The sequence below is a fragment of the Erinaceus europaeus genome, chromosome 3 (assembly GCF_950295315.1).
Source record: "Erinaceus europaeus chromosome 3, mEriEur2.1, whole genome shotgun sequence".
NCBI classification, from domain to species: Eukaryota; Metazoa; Chordata; class Mammalia; order Eulipotyphla; family Erinaceidae; genus Erinaceus; species Erinaceus europaeus.
The window spans coordinates 39557730-39581463 of NC_080164.1; positions in this window are offsets into that span (position 1 = coordinate 39557730).

Genomic DNA, 23734 nt, shown 5'->3' on the forward strand with positions numbered 1-23734 from the left:
GAATACTGACTCTCAGGGATGTGACCTTAGAGTTCTCAGAGATCAGGCAGTGGCATACCTGGTCAAATGCCCACTGGTTAAGTACACAAAGACCTGAGTTCAGGTCCCTGGTTTCCAGCTGCAGGGGGAGAGTTTCATGAGTGGTAAAGTAGGGCCGCAGGTGACCAGACAACACTTTTAGCCCACCTGCATGTTAGTTGTTGGACCCAGGCAAAAATTAGTAGAGTCATAGGCCCCTTTAGAATATACCTAAAATAGGCTTCTTAGCTTCTTCCAACATGAAGAACCCAAATATCATCTCCTATATTCTTACCTTTTGGTTCCTGATTACTGAACAGTTCGTCTTGCTTTATATCAGTGCTTTTCAGTCACCAAGTTGCAGATGATACCATAACATCAACCTGACTCTCCTGGGCAAATGACTTCACCAATGTGTCCTGGAACCCCACCTCTCCAGAACCCTACCCCATTAGAGAAAGATAGAAACAGGCTGAGAGTATGGCTGACCTGCAAAGGTCCATGACTGCACTCACCAATGTGTCCTGTAACCCCATCTCTCTAGAGCCCTGCCCCACTGGGGAAAGGTAGAAACAGGCCACCCTAACAACTGGGGCCCTAGGATTCTCACGCAGACATGATGGACCTAGACCTCTAACAGATCCCTCTCACCACTGTCACTGGTCATCTCCACCAGGAACAAAATAATGGACCCCTTTGTGGGCTCCCATAGGACCTTGCCCTCAATGTGGATCAATAATGGTAGAGACTGTTCCACTTTCTGAAGGGAGGTTGGATAACATACTCCTCTACCTACCACCGGAGGAAGATGGGTCCTGAAAGTGGTGCAACCTGGAATGTTCCTACTTGTGACCACAGAATGCAAGCTCAGACCTACAAGCCTGAGAATTTTTTTTTTTATTCCAAGACAGTTGACTGTCTTTGTCACAAAAAAACTGTAGGATTGTTAGTGCTTTTTCTGCATGTATTATTATTATTATTTTTGTAGTTTCTATATATGTGCTACCTTTATTAATTTTGTTGTTAAACCAAACATACATTTGTGCGATTAATCTCCTCTGGAATTGTCATATAATTCTTTACATATGTTGTTAACTTTGGTTTTCTGGTGGTTTGTTCATGGTTTTTAGTGTGTATGTTCATATATGTTATCAACTGTTTCTTGTAATTTTTTAAAAATTATTTTATTTATTTTATTTTTGAGAGAGATGCAGAGAAAGAAAGACACAGAGAGAAACACCAGAGCACTGCTCAGCTCTGGCTTATAGTGGTGCAGGGAATTGAACCTGGGACTTTGGAGCCTCAGGCATGAGAGTCTCTTGGCATAATCATTATGCTATCTACTCCTGCCCTCTTGTGTTATCTTTTATGGTGTTGGTATCAGGTTTATATGTGCCTGGTAATATGGAGTTGAGAAGTTAGCCTTCTTTTTTTTAATTTTTGGAAGATTTTGTAAGAATTAATTCTTCATTAAATATTTGATTGAATTTATTAGTGAAGTCATCTGGGCCCAGTCATTTTTATTTCTGTGGAGAGTTTTTCATGTTCAATTCAATTGTACTCATTACTTATATTTACTTACTACTGGTTTATTCAGCTCCTGAGTCAACTGGGCTCAAGAGTAAGTAAATGACTTGGTTTTTCTTGGTGAGTTATGCCTTTAAGAGTTGTTTTTTTCCCCGTTTTATATTCATTTCTAGGCTTATTTATCTATTTATTTTGCCTCCTGGGTTATTATTGGGACTCAGTACCTATAGTACGAATCCACTGCTCCTGGAGGCCATCATTCTCTTCTTTGTTGCCCTTGTTATTGCTGTACAGAACAGAAAGAGATCAAGAAAGGAGGGGAAGACAGAGGGGGAGAGAAAGGTAGACATCTGCAGACCTGCTTCACTGCTTGTGAAGCAACCCCCCTGAAGATGGGGAGCCAGGGGCTTGAACCGTGATCCTACGCCCATCCTTGCGCTTTGTGCCATGTGCACTTAACCCGCTGAGCCACCTGCCCCCCAGCTTATGTTATTTATAGTATTGTTATATAACAATTTTAATTTTGGTAAGGTTATTATCAATATTCTCTTTTATTCCTAATTTTAGTAGTGATTTTAATTTTTTTCTATTATTCATCAAGTCTGTTGAAAAATTTGATTTTTAAAAAAAATTAGTGACTTAATGCTGATTTATAAAATTATGTGATAACAGGGGTATAATTTTTCATTGTTCTCATAACCAGAATTCTGTGTCCCTATTCACTCCATTGGAAGTTGTAGTAGTTCTTTCAAGGTCACAGATATGGGTTGACGATTATTTCTATAACTATCTACATTTATATATATATTTGCCCTCTTTTTTCTATGGTACTGCCTCCTCTACTTAAGTCACACCTACACCTATTGCTACTTCCAAATGTTCTTCTCTTTTTCCTCTTCTTCTCTGGGTCCTGATGTAATTGGAACTCAGAGCCATCTGGTCATTTTCCCCTAACATTTCTCCTCTTCTGGGAATATGGACCAAAATTCTTTTTGGGGTACAGAAGGTGGGAGTTCTGGCTTCTGGAATTGCTTCTCTTGTTGATACGGGAGTTGACAGGTTGATCTATACCCTCCAATTTGTTTCTGTCTTTCCCTAATGGGGTAAGGCTTTGGAGAGGTGACATTTCAGGACACATTGGTGAGGTCATCTGCTTAGAGAAGTCAGGATGAAATCATGATAGCACCTGCAACTTGGTGACCAAAAGGTGGTAAGATAAAAAGCAGGGCAAAATGATGAATGAACAGAAACCAAAGAGTAGGAACAGAGCAGATGAGTATAGGGATCTTATGGTGGAAAGAAGCTAGGAATTCCATTTTAGGTATATTCTTAGGGCTCTTTAACTATCATGAATTTTGCTCTAGGTTGATAGCTTACATGGAGTTTGGGAAAGTAACATATTGTCTGGGAAGATGGTGTCAGAGACTAGAAAACTTGATTAGGGCAGAGAGCAGCTCCCAAATTTAACGAAAATATATAAATAAAATTGACTGCTTACCCCACCAACCTGACGCAGGGCTCATATATATTCATATTTAGCTCAGGAGCCTGTGTAACCCCTGAACCCCTATTGGTTTGAGCTTGCAATTCATGGTCACATCTGGTAATATTCTAGGTGCACTTGTTTCAGGACCAGTCTTCCTTTAGTGGTATGGTAGGATGACTGACCCAGCCACCCTTTGGAGAGTAGGGCAGTTCCTACCATTATAAAAGCTTGATCTAATTTATTTATTTATTTTTTTATATTACAGAATTACATGTACATAGGGGTTTGAATCCACACCATTCACACCATCAAAGTTCTGAATCTTCATTTTCCCCACTGCAATCCACCACAGTTCCCCTAAGGTTGTAGACATGGGCCAACCATCTTCTCTACAACTATCTGTCCACATTTATACATAGTTTTCCCTTCTTTTTCAGATTCAATTCTCTCTTCCCCTCCTGTTGTTTAGCCAGATGTTGTTGTGCGTGGGCCGCGGAGATGAGAGAGAGGAGGTCCGGAGCAAAGAGGAAACACAAATCTTTATTTGCACTGGCACCTCAGAGTTGGGTGCTAGAGAAGCAGGTTGGGCCACGTGGAGGTAGCGAAAATGGCCGCCTCACGCAGTAACCTTTCCTGCGTCTGAACACTGGAGTGAAGCGCTGGCAAGAGAGCGAGGTGCAGAAAACGAAGGGTTTTTATAGGAATAGCTTTCACGAGAATGGGAAGGGGGAGGAGTAACCATAGCACTCCAAGATGGGATGATAACTCTCGTGAGAATGGGAGGGAGGAGGAGTGACCAAAGCTCTCCAGATATCGAGGGGATCTAGACAATGCCCTGAGGGCACAACATGGCTGAACAGACACTCCGAGAATGTCCCACTCTTGTGGGAACTAGCAGTAGCCTGAGGGGACAACATGGCAGATGTGACTGCATCTGCACAATTTCCCAGCATCTGTGACTGCATCTGCACAATTTCTCAGCACCCTCCAAGCCTTTCATGACATTATAACTACCTACATATGTCCCTCTTATTTTCCTTCTTTCTATCTGGGTGCTGATGGAGCTGGAGTTCAGAGCCCTCTTATCTCCACCCTATCACTTCTCCCCCACTGGGAGTATGGATCAATGTTGTTTATGGGGAGCAGAAGGTAGGAGTTCTGGCTTCTGTAACTTCTCTGCTGAGCATGGGCATTGACAGGTTGATACATACCCTCAGCCTGTTTCTATCTCTCCCTAGTGGACCAGAGTTCTGGAGATGCGAGGGTCCAGGACACATTGATGAGGACATCTGCCCTGAGAAGTCAGGATGGCATCTGTAACTTGGTGTCTGGAAGATGGTATGACAAACTGAGACAAAATGGTTAATGAACATGAACCAAGAAGTAGTATTAGAGCAGATGATATTAGGGATTTTAGGGTAGAATAAAGTAGGAAAATTATATTCCTGGGGGCACACAACTATGGTAGTTTTGCTTGAGTTTGGTAGCTAGCCTGAGGTTGGATGAGAATATTGTCTGAGAGAATGGTGTCAGAGTAAAGGGCTAGAAAGTTGGATTAGGGCAGGGAGTAGCTCCCATTCTTGTAAAAAAAAATTCTATGGCTAAAATTAACTATTTGCCTCCCTCCATCTGTTCCAGGGGATATGTATATATTTAGCACCAGAGCCTGTGTAACCTCTAAGTCCCAATTGGTCTGAGCTTATAACTCATGGTCATATCTAAAGAACATTGCAGGCTGCACTCCTTTCAGTGCCAGTTTTTTTTTGAGTGGCAGGGCAGGATACCCCCAGCCTCCCTACAGAGACTGGGGCTATCCCTACTGTCACTGCTTTATGGTAAAGCCAAGGTCCTGGGAGGACCCACAAGGTGCTGTTCCTTATGGAAGCAACCAGTGGTAGTGGAGAGAGAGAGAGACCTTTTATAGGTCTAGGCCACCATATGTGTATGGGAATTCAAGGATTCCCTAACTAGGGCTCCAGATGATGAGGTGGTGTGATACTGACCAAGCCGACCATTATTAAGTAGACCATTCTCTTTCCCTTATCCAATTTTTGTAGTCCTCTCTTTATCTGATGATCTTAGATTTTCTATCAGTTGTTTAGGCATTGAGTATCATTTGTTTAGCCCAACCAGAGTTAGGTTTTTGGGATCTGTCTTCTTTGGGCCTTTATGCTAGGCTGCCTAGCTACTTTGGTCTAAGTCCAGTCAATTACAACATTTATGATGCCTTCTTTAGGCACTTCAACCATTACTGAGCATTTTGACTTTGAGTTATATAATTGCTCCTTGTTTATGGATATGTGTACATCTGTATCCAGTATCCTAAACCCTAGCCTAATCTGGTATCTGTTACTTAGTTAAATGACACACCATCTAATGTGAATGTTTGCCAGGCTAGCTTTGCCAGAGAGATAGATGATCCAGGAACTCGTGGTGGCATGGTAATACAATTCTTTATTGATGTGGACGCCCCAGAGTCAGATGCAAGCACAGTGGGTTTAGGCCACGTGGAGCTAGCAAAATGGCTGCCTCCTGCTATGCATGCCAGCCCTTCTCCAGGTCTTCTTCAGGTCGGGACATGGAAGAGAAAGAGAGAGAGGGAAGAAGAAAGCAGAAACAGAAGTGACTTTTATAGGAGAATTCCAGAAGTGGCAAGTTGGGATGGAATTGGCTCGGGAGAGGGTGGAGAAAAGAAAAAGGCATTCTGGGAAGTTAGAAAGCTGGTGTGATTAGCAATACCCTGAGGGGATAATGTGGTGGGGTTATGTAAATAATACTTGCATGGAAATATAGTTGTTTGTGGGCCCTGCCAATGTTCAACCACATCTGCACAATTTCCCAACAAATGTCAGTAGTCCCACGTGTTGGGAAAGGTCTTACCAGATTTGAAGAGTTGCAAGGTTGACTTCTCAGGCTCGGTATCTCTGGTTACAGTTCACAGTATGATTTCAGTAGCAGCATAATGTGAGGTGGCAGCACAAGTAGTGATTTGGTTGAAGTCGACAAAGTTGGTATGGCTGTAAGGAATCATAGAGAAGTAATATCAAGAAGTATGGTCATATTCTAGAGGTACCAGGACTAGGAGGAATGAGGGTCTTAAAGAGAATGCAAGCAGTTTCTTATAGTCTTAGAAAGAGTTAAAATATCAATAATTAATTATTATAACCAGGTTAGTTGTGGGGTTTAGTATCTATATTAATGCACTAACTTCACTATGCTTTGAACCCTTTTTAGTGGTATCTGAACCTCTTTGTATTTTAAATACTTACAAGGCCAAAAGGTCTTGACCTGTCTGGCCTAAAGTTATAGTTGATTTAGATATTTACAGAACTATATTTATAGATATATTTTTAGAGCTCCATGAATAATTTAACTCCTTTATCAGGGTTTGATCATCTTGCAAATCTAAGATATTAAATGTTTAGGAAAAAGCTAATATCTGTGAAAAAGCTTGATCTTTTAGATAATAAACTTTTTGAGCAGGAGGTGGGTCAATGGGCAGTGCACATGCTTTGCAAGCCTTAGGTCCTGAATTTGAGCTCTGAATTTAATGAGAGTGCTCTCTCATTACATAAATACATCCACAACAATCAACTTTTCATTTTATTACTTTTCTCTACCATTTCTGTGTTTTATTTATTTTGAATCTGGTTTTTATTATTCTATCCTTTTGCTTTATCATGTCTAGTTTGCTCCTAATTTTCTAGCTTTATATGGTAGAAGGCTAAGTATTTGTTAGGGATTTCTTTTCCTTGTTGATGTAAACATTTACAGCTATAAGTTTTGCTCTAACCACTGACTTAACATGCATAATTTTTGATGCATGTTATTTTTTTGTTTCAAATTTTAATTTTTCTTGTAATTTTTACAAGACTGGTTATTTAATGTATTTTATTTTATTTAGTTTTTATGTTTGTGAGCTTCACAAGTTTTCTCCTACTATTGATTCTAATATCTAATATTGTTTGAAAAATATACTTTATATGATTCAGTTCTTTTAAATATGTTGAAATACATTAATATATATATATATATATATATATATATATATATATATATATATATATATATGAGAGGCAGAAAATGTGAGTGAAAGAAACCTTAGCTCCCAAGCTTCCTTCCATACATTGGGGACTGGGCTCAAATCTGAGTCATACACATGGCAAAAAAAGCACATATCTAAGTGAGATATTTCACCCACCTGAAATACATTTTTTAAAAACCTAGGAATATCCTAACTTGAGGACTATTTCATGTGCACTTGAGAAGAATTTATATTTTGCTTGTTTTCAATGTACTGCACTATAGATGTCTTTCAGGTCTAGTTGGTTAAAAATGTAATTCAGATAGAAGATAAAATCGTATAAATAATATAAGAAAAGCAAGGAGTCATGTGCAAGAAAGCTTTTGTAAAACTACTAGATGTCTTCTCAACAGGAACTCTTTTTATTTATTTATAAAAAGGAAACATTGACAAAACCATAGAATAAGAGGGGCACAACTTCACTCAATTCCCATCACCAGAACTCTATATCCTATCCTCTTCCTTGATAGATTTCCTATTCTTTAACTCTCTGGGAGTATGGACCCAAGATCATTATGGGATGCAGAAGGTGGAAGGTCTGGCTTCTGTAATTGCTTCCCCACTGAACATGGGCATTGACAGTTCGATCCATACTCCCAGCCTGCCTCTCTCTTTCCCTAGTGGTTCTGAGGAATCGGAGCTCCAGGATACATTGGTGGGGTTGTCTGTCCAGGGAAGTCTGGTTGGCATCATGCTAGCATCTGGAAACTGGTGGCTGTAAAGAGAGTTAACATATAAAGCCAAACAAGTTGTTGACTAATCATGAACCTAAAGGCTGGAGTACTGCAGATGAAGAGTTGTTGGGGGGGGGGGGTCTTCATTTTGTAGCTAGCTAGTAGGCATATTTTATTTATATTCCAAAGGGCCTGTGGCTATACTAGTTTTTTTTTCCCTCTGAGCTGAAATCTGATATGCAGGTGGATCCTAGTTATTGTCTGGGGAGATGATGTCATGGCTGGAAAAAGGACCAGAAAGCTGGATCAGGGAAGAGAGTATCTCCCAAATATGGGAAAGGTGTATAAATATTTCAACAGGAACTCTTAAGTTAGAAAGGACTGGCATATAGATTCAATGTTTTGAATAAGAAAGAGCTGTAACAAGAATACTTTACCTAGTAGATTACCACTCAGATATGAAGGAGCAACTGTGAGTTTTTCATGCAAACAACAGCTAGAGGAAATCATTGCCACAAAACTGACTCTACTAAAATTGTTAAAAGGACTTATACAAAATGAAAATACTGAATACGTTTGCTATATGGGGTACATGAAGGAAGAAAACAAGAGGACAAGAGAAGTAAAATGACAATAAACCTTCAGACTCAATTACCAAAGGGTTCAAGGGTATAGTCTTTGATGGAGGGATATTGGTAATTTGTTGGTAAGTGTACTGTGGTAACATTTGAATAAGTGTAAAACAATAGTATTAAAACATATACAGTCTTGTAAACCAAGGTAAGACAAACACAATAAGTTGAAAACATATCCTTCTCAAAATGTCATGTTTTGCTTCAACTCTTGAATGATTTGTTTTATTATTTAAAGATATTTCATTACCTCAGATTCTTCTTTCTTTCTTTCTTTCTTTCTTTCTTTCTTTCTTTCTTTCTTTCTTTCTTTCTTTGCCTGCAGGGTTTTTGCTAGGGCTTGGTGCCTTCACTATGAGTCCTCCACTCCTGGCAGCCATTTCCCCCCTTTTTTCTATTTTATTCAATAGGACAGAGACAAGTTGAGAGAGGGAAAGGAGATAGAGAGAAAAGGGATAGAGAAAGACACATCTGCAGATCTGCTTCAGTACTGGTAAAGCACCCTGGCTGCATGTGGGGTATTCAGAGGCTTCAACTCAGGTCCTTGTGCATGGTACTATGTGCACTTAACCAGGTATGTCACTGCCAGTCCTCCTATTTTCTTTTTTTAATTTATTTATAAAAAGGAAACACTGACAAAACCATAGGATAAGAGGGGTACAACCCCATACAATTCCCACTACCAGAACTCCATATTCCATCCCTGTTGGTATGCATGAGACCCCTTCTGTTTCATTTGGTTTAAATCCCCCCTGCTTAACACTATTCTATTTACATAACCACTGCATTCTATTTACATAACCGCTGTTAACAAGCACTACCCTCCCTCCAGGGCACTGGTTCAATCCCCACTGTTTCATGATATGTTTTTGCTCCACCGCCTCTCCTTGTCACACCCTGATCCTCTCCTTGTCACACTCTGATTGTCAGCAGTCACTGTTCTCTCCACCCTCTGTATATCACATCCTGTTTCCACCCTACTTGGCAAGTATATATAAAGACAGCATTGTGAGTTTTAGGGTACTTGAGTTTAGCTTAGCTTGGCTTAGATTGTGCTGCATCCTGCATGAATAAAGAGATACTGCCTACAGCTCAACCATGAGTCCCTGGTCATCTGTTACCCGCCCGTGAAGCCAGCCCGGCGAAAACAACATAACCCATCGAAAACAACACATCCCCTCCCTTGATAGCTTTCCTATTCTTTTCCTATTCTTTACTCCCTCTGGGAGTATGGACCCAAGGTCATTGTGGGATGCAGAAGGTGGAAGGTCTGACTTCTGTAATTGCTTCCCTGCTGAACATGGGCATTGACAGGTCAATCCATACTCCCAGCCTGCCTCTCTCTTTCCCTGGTGGTGGTGGTGGTGGTGGTTCTGGGGAATCAGAGCTCCAGGACATATTGGTGGGGTTGTCCATCCAGGTAGGTCTGGTTGGCATCACGGTAGCATCTGGAACCTGGTGGCTGAAAAGGGAGTTAACATATAAAGCCAAACAAGTTGTTGACTAATCATGAACGTAAAGGCTGGAGTACTACAGATGAAGAATTGGGGGGGGGGGTGTGGATCTCCATTCTGTAGCTAGTAGGCATATTTTAGTTATATTCCAAAGCAGGCCTCCTATGTTCTCTTTCTGTAACTAGTGTTGAAATTCTCTGGCTTGTTCCTTTAAACCTTGTCTTTTCCTCACATATTTTATATATATTTTCTTTTACTTTATGCTTTACTCCCTCCCCCCGCCTCCCCTTATCTCTGTTTTTTAGAAAGGTAACTCAGGATTCACCTACATAATACTTGTATTCGATTTTGAGATATTCTGTTGATTTTTTCCACTTTGATTTAAATTTTTATGTTCTCTAGCTGCTCACTATTCATAGCAGCCTGTTCTTAAAAATGAATGCAGAAACACATTGAATTTCCCATATGAAATAACTGTGTTTATTTATTTATTTATTTATTTATTTGCAGTATCAATCCTGGAACTTCTTTTTTTATTAACTTAACAGTGATTTACAATACTGTACAGTTTTAGAAGTACACTTTACACACACACGGCCATATGCACTTAAGTTCACCATACCCACCACCAAAGTGTCCTAATGTCATTATTGATCCTTCTGTCTACCTGTTTCACCTTCCCTTTCTGTTCCTACCAATAGCCACCATAGCCACCACGGTTTTCTCAGAGACTCAGAATAAGACTTCCCTACTTTTTAACCCTCTGGGAGTATGGACCAAGGGTCATTATGAGGTGCAGAAGGTGGAAGGTCTGGCTTCTATAATTGTTTCCCCACTGAACATGGGAATTGACAGGTCAATCCATACTTCCAGCCTGTTTCTCTCTTCCCTAGTGGGGGAGAGCTCTGGGGAAGTGGGGCTCGGGATACATTGGTGGGTTCACCTGCCCTGGGAAGTCTGGTTGGCATCATGCTAGCATCTGGAACCTGGTGGCTGAAAAAGAGTTAAGATAGAAAGCAGAGCAAATTGTTGACTAATAATGAACCCAAAGGCTGGAATATTGCAGAGGAAGACTTGAGGTCTCTGTATTGGAGAATGCTACTAAGCTTATTTTAGGTATATTCCAAGGGGCCCATGACTTTACTAGTTTTTGCCTGGGCCTGACATCTAGTATGTAGGTGACCTAAGTTATTGTCTGGGTGGATGGTGTCATACTTGGAAAAAGGACCAGAAAACTGGATCAGGGAAGAGAGTAGCTACCAAATATGGTAAAAGTATATAAATATTGTTGACTATAAACCCCATCGATTTAATCTGGGGCCCATAGTCAGGACAGGAGCCTATGTAACCTATGCATCCCTGTAGGTCAGAGCTCACATTCCATGGTGAAGGCTAGGAAATTCCAGGCTGCGCCGATTTCAGGACCCATCATCCTTGGCTGATAAGCAGAGTATGCTATCCAACCACCCTTTGGAGAATGGAGTAGTCTCTACCATTATTGATCTACATTGAGGGCAAGGTCTTATGGGGCCCCACAGAGGGGTCCATTATATTGTTCCTGATAGAGATGACCAGTGATAGTGGTGAGAGGGATCTGTTTGAAGTCTGAGTCCATCATGTCTGTGGGAATCCCAGGACTCCCTGACTAGGGTCCCAGGTGATGAGGTAGCCTGACAGTGACTAAAGAGTCATTATTAAAATATGCCAGTCTCTTGCCCTTATTCAGCTTTTGTAGTCCTTACTTTGTCTGACAAGATTAGCTTTGGAGTGATTGAGGGGCGTGCAATAGAAGGTAGGTGAGAAGCATATCTAAGTCTAAGTACAAACTATTTCACTAGGTAGTTTATGGCTTCTTTGTAGGTCTTTCTGCTTGCTTGCTACATTTATTGACTCACTGTAAACTACTGTGCACTTTTGCTTTAAGGTATATGTTTTCCCCAACTTCTGGATATATGTACATATGCCCTATCTCATGGACCCTGGTCTATATCTAGGTTTTGAGGTTTGTTAAGAGTGTACCACCTGAAATGAATTTAAGGAGTTCTATGAGACAGGAAAGGTCTCACCAGAGTAATGAAGCTGGTGGGTTGATATTCCAAGCCTGATGCAACCCAAAGTGAAACATGCCGAAGTGGTACTGGTTGCATTGATTGGGTTGGGATCAGCAGGTGCAGTATCAGTCGGTATGTATTGGGAGAAGCATGCAGGAAAGTGAGCCTCTCCATAGAGGTTTCAGGACTGGGAGAAATATGGGCTTTATAGAGAAAGGGGAAGGTTCCAGCTCTCTTAGGGTTTAAGAAGGTAATAGGTAGTTACAGCTATTACCAAATCATTTGGCCATTGGGTTAACTTTGAAAATCCCGTTGTTAGGATTTGCTGTAGCACACAAGACCCCACTTTAATTTATGCCCTTTTATGTTATTTACTTATAGCTGTATATTATAAAGGCCCACCACCAGTTGCTTCTGTTCTCCCTGGCCTAAGCTTTTAGGAGATATCATTATCAAAAACAAGTCATTATTAGAAATATATTAATAATTTGAGCCCACTGTTAAAATTCAATCTGATAGGACAACAAGAAGGAAATAAATAAATATTTTAAAAAAGCAAAAAAAAATTTAAAAAATTCAATCTGATTACTAATTTGAAGTCTTAAGTGCTTAGATTGAATGAACATATACGCAGAGCTCTGGTCTATGCAACAAAAAGTTTGAGACATTAGATTCATTTTTCCCCTCTCATTAATTGAATAGGAATTTGTGAGACTATCAGTTAATAGGAGTGTATATTAACATCATTCCATCACCAAAAGTCTGTGTCCCATTCATTCCCCACCCACCGCCCCCACTGCCCAATGAAGCTGAATATCTACTCTCATTCTCCACCCAGAGATTTTTACTTTGGTGCCCTACTCCAAACTTAGTCAGATTCTGCTTTGAGTTTCTCTTTCTGTTCTTTCTAATTTCTGTTTATGAATGGGATCTTCCCATACTTGTCTTTGTCTTTCTGACTCATCTCACTTAGCATAATTCCTTCTAGCTCCATCCAGGATGAGTCAGAGAAGGTGGGCTCATTGTTCTTAATAGCTGCATAGTATACTATTGTATAAATATACCACAGCTTTCTCAGCCATTTTCTTTTTAAAAAATATTGTGTTTTTGCCTGGAAGATGGTGGACTGAGAAGCTGCTAGTGGCTTGAGCTCTGACCACATCTCCTGGAAACAGCAGGATTTTCCACCTTTAGTAGGCCAGTCAATAAGGGGTCCTAGCGGTGACACCAAGGAGGTGACTATAACTTAATTTGGGTTAAGAATTAGAGTAGGAAAAAAGGGGAAAATATTTTTCTTTTTAATTTTTAAGTATACCTCCTCCCCATTTCCCCCCCCCCCCCACATAACAGGTCCCTGGGGACCAGCTCCTAGCAGGATCCCCTGCTAGGAGCTTCTTTCTTTACCAAATTCCTGTCCCACCAGGGAGTATCATTCATTCTAAGTCTATACCCTTCTGAAACCTCTGGCCTTTTTTCTTTCTAAGTAGCCAACCCCCCCACCTCACCTGCATAGCTAATTAAATAATTAAAAATAAATAAATTAAAAAAAAAACCTTTCCTTTCACTGCTCTTTTATGACTGTTCTTTTTCTTATCTTTTTCTTTTTTCTCTCTCTGTCTTTCTTTTTTTCCTTTTTCTTTTCTCATTCTTGTCATCCTTTCTTCCTTAATCCTACAGCTTCCAAAGCCACAGCCCCCAGCCCCCACACCACCAAACAGTGTGCTTTTCTGAATTCAGTGATACACATTTGGGAATTATTTTGGGGAAGAATTCTGACTCAGTGTGGACTCTCACTGTGAGTGTCTCTGCTCAACTTCCCTTCCTCCTTTAGCCACCCCTAGAATATACAGTGGATAGTAGATTTGCATAACTGTCTATTTCAGCTATCCTTGTCTAGTCCTGAGGTTTTTTTTTTTTTTTTTTTCTCATTCTTAACAATCAGCTGCCTCTGATCACAAGGTTTGAGGTAATCTGGGACAGGGTTTTTACTTTATTTTATTTTATTTTTACCCTGTTCTATTTTACTATTAATATTATATAAAGGCATATATCTTCCCCCCTTTAGGTTGATCAGAATTAACTCTTAGCATATATTTCAGTGCTAGGGTAGTGGGGATCTTATCTATTGTGAGAGGAACTTGTCTCCTTAATCCTAAATCCCTCCCCCTCTTAGCTAATCAAAAAAATTAAATTAAAAATAAAGTAATTAAAAAAACCTTTCCTTTCACTGCTTTTTAATTACAGCTCTTTTTCTTATCTTTTCCCTTACTCTCTCTTGTCCATTCTTTCTTTTTCTTTCTTTTTTTTATCTTGTCATACACTTCTTCCTTCCTTCTTCTTTGCCTTTCTGAATTTGTGAATTATTTTGGGGAAGAAATCTGACTCAGAGTGGACTCTCTATGTGTGTATCTCTGCTCTAGTTCCCTTTCCCCTCTTGTTACCCCTAGAATATACAGTGGATAGTAGATTTGTGTAACTGTCTATTCTTGCTACCCCTTCTTTCTTTTCCCTTTCTTATTCACTGGGATTTGGTTACCATTTTTTCATGGACTGGAGAAATTGTTTGGCTAACTGGTAATGATTAAACTGCTTCAATACTTGCTTCAGTTGCTACTGTAATTCCTGAGGTTGGTGAGTGCAACTGTCATAAAGGTATTTAGTACAGTGTTGCTTGTACTCAAGACACAACAACTGAGGAACAACAGAGCATATAAAAAAAGAAACACATAAATCAAAAAAATTGGTAGATCAAAAACAAATAAAACTGCTACTCCAATGAATGAAGACAAGACCCTAGAAGAAACTACAAATCAGCCAGAAGTAACCACAGATAAGAAAAGTATGCAAGCAATAATAAACTTATTAATCACAGAAATAAAAACAACACTGGAGGAAAGGAATGGCAGTATTAGGGAAACAACAATTGAGACCCCCAGGGAAAATACTGATTATCTTGAGGCAATTAGAGAACTGAAAGCTGAAATAGCTGTAATGAAGAAAGAAGCTGAGGTAAGGGAAAGCAGACTAACAGAAGCAGAAAACAGAATTAGTCAGACAGAGGATGAATTAGAGAAAATGAAGAAAGAGGTGAAAGAGCTTAAAAAGAGATTGAGAGACACTGAAAACAACAACAGAGACATATGGGATGATCTCAAAAGAAGTAACATTCATATAATTGGCCTGCCAGAGGAAGAAAGAGAGGGAGGGGAAGCAAACATTCTAGAGGAAATAATAGAAGAAAACTTCTCAGACCTGAATAACAGAAAGGACATCAAGATTCAAGAGGCCCAGAGAGTACCAAACAGAATCAACCCAGACCTGAAGACACCAAGACACATCATAGTCACAATGAGAAGAAGTAAGGATAAAGAAAGTCACAGAATTTGGAAACTAAACAACATACTCCTTAAGAACCACTGGGTCAGAGACTCACTCAAGCAGGAAATTCAAATGTTCCTGGAAACAAATGAAAATGAAGGCACAACCTATCAAAATATTTGGGACACAGCTAAAGCAGTACTGAGAGGGAAACTTATAGCCATACAGTCACATATTAAACACCAAGAAGAAGCTCAAATGAACGACCTTACTGCACACCTCAAGGACTTAGAGGAAGAGGAACAAAGGAACCCTAAAGCAACCAGAAGGACAGAAATCACTAAAGTTAGAGCAGAAATAAACAACATCAAAAATAAAAGAACCATACAAAAGATCAATGAAGCCAAATGTTGGTTCTTTGAAAGAGTAAACAAAATTGAAAAACCCCTAGCCAGACTCACCAAACAAAAAAGAGAGAAGACTCAAATTAATAGAATTGTAAACGATGGAGGAGATATCACAACTGACACCACAGAAATCCAGAGAATCCTGCGAAACTTCTATAAAGAACTATACGCCACCAAGCTAGAGAATCTGGAAGAAATGGAACAACTCCTAGAAACATATGCCCTTCCAAAATTGAACCAAGAAGAACTACAAAATCTAAATGCACCAATCACAGACAAAGAAATTGAAACCGTTATTAAGAATCTCCCCAACAACAGAAGTCCTGGACCAGATGGCTTCACAAATGAATTCTACAAAACTTTCAGGAAACAGTTAGTATCCATACTTCTTAAGCTTTTCCATAAGATTGAAAAAACAGGAATACTCCCTTCCACCTTCTATGAAGCCAACATCACCCTGATACCAAAAGCTGATAGGGACAAAACAAAAAAGGAAAACTACAGACCAATATCTCTGATGAACATAGATGCCAAAATATTAAGCAAGATCTTGGCCAACCAGATACAGCAACATATCAAAAAGATTGTTCATCACGACCAAGTGGGATTCATCCCAGGAATGCAAGGCTGGTTCAACATCCGTAAGTTAATCAATGTCATTCACCACATCAATAAAAGCAAAGCCAGAAACCACATGATTATCTCAATAGATGCAGAGAAAGCCTTTGACCAATTCCAACACCCATTCATGCTCAAAACTCTACAAAAAATGGGAATAGATGGGAAATTCCTCACGATAGTGGAGTCTATATATAGCAAACCTACAGCCAACATCATACTCAATGGACAGAAGCTGAAAGCATTTCCCCTCAGATCGGGGACTAGACAGGGCTGTCCACTGTCACCATTACTCTTCAACATAGTATTGGAAGTTCTTGCCATAGCAATCAGGCAAGAGAAAGAAATCAAAGGAATACAGATTAGAAGGGAAGAAGTCAAGCTCTCACTATTTGCAGATGATATGATAGTATACATAGAAAGACCTAAAGAATCCAGCAGAAAACTACTGGAAGTTATTAGGCAATATAGCAAGGTATCAGCCTACAAAATCAATGTATAAAAATCAGTGGCATTTCTTTATGCAAACACTAAATCTGAAGAAGACATCCAGAAATCACTCCCCTTTACTGTTTCAGCAAAATCAATCAAATACCTAGGAATAAAGTTGACCAATGAAGTGAGAGACTTGTATGCTGAAAACTATGAGTCCCTACTCAAGGAAATAGAAACTGATACCAAGAAATGGAAAGATATCCCATGCTCATGGATTGGAAGAATATATATCATCAAAATGAATATTCTCCCCAGAGCCATATACAAATTTAATGCAATATCCATCAAAGTTCCACCAAGCTTCTCCTCTATAGAGCCCCTACTTCCCCCATTCCTGGAACCCTGGGATAGGGTCCACTTTCCCGTATGCCTCTCCCAATCCATATCAAATAATATTGCATACGCCGATCACAACCTAACCAACGCAACGATTGCCACCTCAACATGCTTCACTCCAGACTCTGTCCAGAGACTTCAGGTGTGGAATGACAACCCTTCAGCTTCATTACTCGGGTGAGACCTTTCCTTTCATAGTATACTCTAATTTCATCTCAGGTGGTTCACTTTCTAACAAAGTCCCAAAACCTAGATATACACCAGTTTCTGTGAGAGAGAGCATATTTTCACACGTATCTATAAACTACTGCAAAATATATACCTGAAAGCAGTACACTAGAGTTTGCAGTGAGTACCTCCCTAACACTTCCTCTCCACTATTCCTAGCTTTGGGTCCATGATTGCTCAACAATTTGTTTGGCTTAGTATGTTAACTCTCTTTTCAGTCACCAGGTTCCAGATGCCATCAGGATGCTGGCCAAGCTTCCCTGGATTGAAGACCCCACCAATGTGTCCTGGATCTCAGCTTCCCCAGAGACACACCCTACTAGGGAAAGAGAGAGGCAGACTGGGAGTATGGACCGACCAGTCAACACCCATGTTCAGCTGGGAAGCAATTACAGAAGCCAGACCTTCTACCTTCTGCAACCCACATTGACCCTGGGTCCATGCTCCCAGAGGGATGGAGAATGGGAAAGCTATCAGGGGAGGGGGTGGGATATGGAGATTGGGTGGTGGGAATTGTGTGGAGTTGTACCCCTCCTACCCTATGGTTTTGTTAATTAATCCTTTCTTAAATAAAAAAAATATTTTGTTTTTTTCTGTTTCTTTTTTATTTATAAAATGGAAATATTGACAAGACTGTAGGCTAAGAAGGGTACATTTCCACACAAGGCCCACCCACAGAGCTCCATATCCAATCCCCTCCCTTGATATCTTCCTATTCTTTACACCTCTGGGAGTATGAACCAAGGATCATTATGGGGTTCAGAAGGTGGAAGTTCTGGCTTCTGTAACTGCTTCTCCACTGAACATGGGCACTGGTAGGTTGATCTATACTCCCAGCCTCTCTCTCTCTCTTTCTCTAATGAGGCAGGGATCTGGGTAGGTGGATTCCACTAGTGGGTTACTAAAGGTGACAGAGTGTAGTTCCACATTGTACTCACCTGTCGCTGTCAGCCTGCAACAACTACATGGACACCAGAGTCTTCTTCCTCAATCCCCTTTATTTCCTTCTTATGGCCACCTTAAGTACCTTTCACTGTTACATAGTCAGCCAATGGGCATTAAGCAAGCATACAGCATTCATAGATCATGCAGCCTTCTACCAATCATAAAACAGTTCAAGTGTACAGCACGCAGTCTGTTCAGTTGGACCATCCAACTTCCGCAAAGTTGTTTACCACTTTACTGGTTTAGCCACCACGTGGCTGGCGCCATCTTAGGGGTGTGATGTGCAGTGTCATTATGGCTCCCGACAGCTCCCCCGTTTATATATAATAAAATGAGCAGGGGACCATGCCTGTCTTAGGTTGTCCCAGACTGTTCGTACCCTTACCCATCTTCAGCGGCCGGGCAGCTTGGCAAGCTGCCTGTCTTAGGTTGGTATAGGAACCCCAGGGAACTTACCTGTCTTTGGCTACTGGTCCAGCATGCTTAGCCAGATTTGAGGGGTCTCTCCACCTTGGATAGCCAACATGGCCTGGACCATAATTTGTTGTTCGACTCGAGCCTGTGCTCTGAGATGACACAGACAGTAAAGGCCCAGGATGATGGCACCCACAAGTGCTGTCCCAAGGACCCCTACTCCAGCTTATTCTTTTAGGTTGGAGACTGCTGAGAGCACATAAGCGGCAAACTCTTTTGCCGTGGCAATCTGCACTTTGGTGGTATTAATGGAAAAAATTTGGAGTCTCATGGTCTTGGTCAGCGTGTCAAACTCAGCGGACCAGGTGCCATTGAGCATCAGGGATAATCGCCTGGAGTGATTAGCTGCCAGACTGTTATTGACCCGGGCCATACTGGTGACACACACTCCAGGCATGCTCTGCACGCAATGAGCAGCCAGCATACCCTCTATTTGCTCAACTGACTCTTGGAGAAGGTCTACCCTTTGGTTCACAATCATGATACCTGCTCTGAGGTGTTGAACAACAGCTAGATTGGTTTGTAAGGCCTCGACTGTGGATGTGGTGAGATTATTTAGAGCTTCTGCAGTAGGTATGCTGGTAGCTAGGGAAATGCCTGCCTCAGCGGCGGCAGTGACAGATACATCAATGGCAGCAACAATTGCCGCTGTGATACCAAAATCTCACCTGGGGTGGAGCCCAATCTCTAACTCTCCTTCCTCTATCTTAGTGGGTACAGGGAGATAAGTGGGTACCCTGGCCACTACAGCTGTGCCCATACCGTTCCAACATTGTGTCAGGTTACATCTCCCTGACTTACAAGGCAGCTGAGTGGTATTAACCGAAGCATGAACAATGAACATGAATGGGGGCTGTACACATACAGGTGTAGGGGGGAAGTTCAATGTAGCATTGCATTCAGAAGGAGAAACATTAGTTTCAAACGTCTCTCTGGGAGTATAAGAATAGGTGCAGTTTTTCCACGTAGTCCCCCGCACGAAGGAGAAAGGGGAAATGTCTGAGTAACCTCCGCCCGAGGTGAAGAGCAGCCACACTTGCCAAGGGTTGACTGGGGCACCCTGCATGGGGTTGCCAAAGGAGTAGTTATATCCTCCCAAAGAGCTGTTGCTAAAGGTCGGGAATCTGCAAGGTGGAGTTGCACACCCGACGAGGGCAGACCCGCGGGACAGTGGCAGAAGTCATTGTGACTGCCCAGGGGCACCTGGAGCTATTGGAGAAATGTCCCAGGTCTGATTCAAAAGCGTCATGCAGGGTCCGACAGAGTCTGCCGAGACCCCGGGGGCTTGAAAGCAGACAGTCCCTTGGAGTAGAAAGTCCGTGGTATTGAAGTATCCTGTGGCTGGGTCGAAAGGCACTGTAGGAAGTCCCGTGGAGGCATTTGTGGACAGGAAGGCTGGCAGTATTTTGGACTCATTGGTCACTCATTGGGGAACAGCCACGTGCGGGCCAGACTCCACAGGGTTTGCATTTGTGCCCTGGCCGTCATCATCACCATCATCATGATTAGCAGGGCACACGGGGGAGTCATCTCTATGCGTCACAGCACGGGTCAGCCTTTCCGGGATCCACACAGGCATCTGCTGATTCTGTGGAAAAACACAGACAGAGCCTCGCGCCCATCTGAGAACTGGGTCCGGGCCGGCACAGTGACTGGTTAAAGGATCTTTTCCACATGACCGTTTCTTTAGGGCCAGAGTCGGCGGTGGAATGCCGATCTGCTGCTGACTTCCCTTGCTCATCCAGGGATAGAAAATTAAGAGTAAAGAGAGCAATATGCAGCTTCTCTTTGGGGGAGCAAAACGTCTCCCCTATACCCCAGCTTAACCTGTGATCACAATCCTGCACTTCTCGCAGCTCCCTAGTCTGTTTGACTAGCTTTCGGTTTACTCATGGACTGTTTTGAGATTCCCGGGTTTCGGCACCACTTGTCGCTGTCGGCCCGCGACAACGACACGGACACCAGAGTCTTCTTCCTCAATTCCCTTTATTTCCTTCTTATGGCCACCTTAAGTACCTTTCACTGTTACATAGTCAGCCAATGGGCATTAAGCAAGCATACAGCATTCATAGATCATGCAGCCTTCTACCAATCATAAAACAGTTCACGTGTACAGCACGCAGTCTGTTCAGTTGGACCGTCCAACTTCCCCAAAGTTGTTTACCACTTTACTGGTTTAGCCACCACGTGGCCGGCGCCATCTTAGGGGTGTGATGTGCAGTGTCATTATGGCTCCCGACACTCACCACCAAATTTCTGTATCCCCACCCTTCCACCTCCCAGTGATAACCATCATAATTCTTATAAAGTCTTAGGTTGTTTGCCTCTGTTTCCGCCTCTTTCTCCCTTTCCCTCTCCCTCTCCCTCTCCCTCTCCCTCTCCCTCTCCCTCTCCCTCTCCCTCTCCCTCTCCCTCTCCCTCTCCCTCTCCCTCTCCCTCTCCCTCTTCTTCTTCTTCTTCTTCTTCTTCTTCTTCTTCTTCTTCTTCTTCTTCTTCTTCTTCTTCTTTCTTCTTCTTCTTCTTTTTCTATGCAAGATCATGTGTTCTCTAGCTTCCATATATGAGTGAACCCATCCAGTTATGTCTTTCATCTCTTTACATATTTCACTAAGCATAAACACCTCTAGTACCATTCATTTTGTCCCAATGGACACAAAATTTTCTTCTTTGATTTTAGAGCATTCTGTTTAGTATATATATTATAATTTCTTTAGCCAGTCATCTGTAGATGGGCAGTTGAGATGCTTCCATTTTTTGGCTATTGTGAATAATGCAGGTACAATCATAGAATGTGTATGTCCCTTTGAATGAATGCTTGAAGGTTTTTTGGGTAAATGTCCAAGAGTGATAATGTTGGGTCATAAGGCAATTCCATTTTATTTACTTAAGGACCTTTCTTTCTTTTTTGCCACAAGGGTCATTGCTAGGACTAAGGGCTTGCATGACTCCTTTGCTCCAGGCAACCTTTTTAAAATCTTTTTCTTTCTTTTTGATAGAGGGTGAAAGACAGAAATAGAGAGGGAGAGAGTCAGAGATGAGGAGAAACACTTGCATCACTGCTCCACCACTCATGCCACCCTCTGCTGGTGGGATGGGGACTTGAACTTGGGTCTTTGCACATGGTAACACGTACATGCTACCAAGTGAACTACCACTCAGTTTCTCTTCTATTTTTCTTGATGTCTGGTTTTTATTGATGGCAAGTTTATCACAGCCTCTCTGAAGAGTGTGAGATAAATCTGTTAGCGCATGGATACTGAGGTTGTGTAAAAGAGAACACCTGGCCTTAGGAAAGCTGTGTCCTAGAATTTTTGAAAGCATTTCCCTCCTGGACACCACTCCTCCCACCATACTTATACTCATATGCATGTTGTGAAGATGAGGGTGTCTCCTTTATGCTGTTTCTCTCTTGGGTGCTTTACCCCTAGTAGAACTTATTTATTCTTCTACATGCTATGTTGATTTTGTTAACTTTCTAGTTTTATCTTAGGGCAGTACCATTGCCTCCTTGACTTTTTGAGTGGTGAATGGTTTGCCATTCCATAGGTATTCTTTCAATTAACTGCACTGATTTTAAACCAGATATCTCTACAGCTCACCATGCTGATGGATTTCCTCTTCATAGTAAAAAGGGCTTCCTCTTCCAGGCTGTTTTTCTGAGGTATGGTTGCATCTATTACTTTGTCTGCTCCAGCATCTACCAGTGCAGTACCTTCTCCTTTCTGTCTCCCAGAAATATATCCAAATATTTGATTGAATATGGCTCTAATTCTCATTTCTCAGCTCTAGTATGGATTTACATATTCCAGTAAATTCTTCTTATTATGTAGTACCATTTGGGGAGCAGAGAATACATGTGCCAAGTTTATCATTTTGAACAAGGAATTATGAAGGGTGAAGAGCTATTGGGAGACAGAAAGAAGAGACATTTAGAGAAGAGGAATCAACTGGGGTCTGATGTACTTAAGGCCATCACTCAAACAAATGAGCCCTCTATTTGAGGGTAAGAAAGCATAAAGGAGTGGTAGGAAAGATTCCAAACTAGTCTCAACTTCTGTTCAGGTCCAGAATGAGTTGCTACTAATGGTTAATCTTGCTTCTTGTTCCTTTGATGTCTCTTACCCAACTGCACACCATAAAGATTTCTTCCTTGATGGCATAGTTACTCTGCTTAACTGGTAATGTACACCATTGAATCCCAACTAATATGGGTCTTCACATCTTCCTCTGGAAATATGGGAAGTAAATTGGTTAATTATTATTTTTGAATTGACATGCTATTCAGGCTTCTGATTTATAACATAATTGTACTGCTTTAGGTAACTTCCAATTTTTAACTGGATCCTTTTGAATAAACTTAGTGTTCTCTTTCAGTATTAGCCAAAGGAAGATTAAAAAGTAAGCTGAAGAGTTTTAGTAGCTTTGTAACAATAGCATAAAATGTGGAATAATGAACTGTAAATGTGTCTAATTACATAAATAATGCATTTGTGTAATTGTCAAGTAAGGGGGTGTGCTAATGAATCAATTATTTTTAATTGTAGGATGCTTGATTGTTTCAGAAATATAATTGATTGTAATCAAGAATCAATTAAATGTTGATAGTAATTATGTTTATCAAGCTTAAATACATGACATCATTACACTATAACTACTTCAGGAAGAAGAAACTAGAATGAGGTTATTATAAGTGCAAGAGAAATAGCTCATATTTATGCCAACAGCTTGCAGTGGTAGGACTGAACAGTAATGAGGTAGAAAAGGAAACACATCTTCAAGTTTTATCAGTTAAGGCTGATGAAGGCAAACTTCTCCAGCTGTGAGTTCATCACATCTCTGAAGCTAAGCAGGTTGCTTCCCATGGGGAGTGTCTGGATTAGAGACTTTTAAGATAAAAACACAGGTGCAGTGTAAGTATAAGCATGGCCAAATGTCATTCAGCATTCTTTTGGTGAAAACTGTTCCACCATCATGAGATTATGTAAAC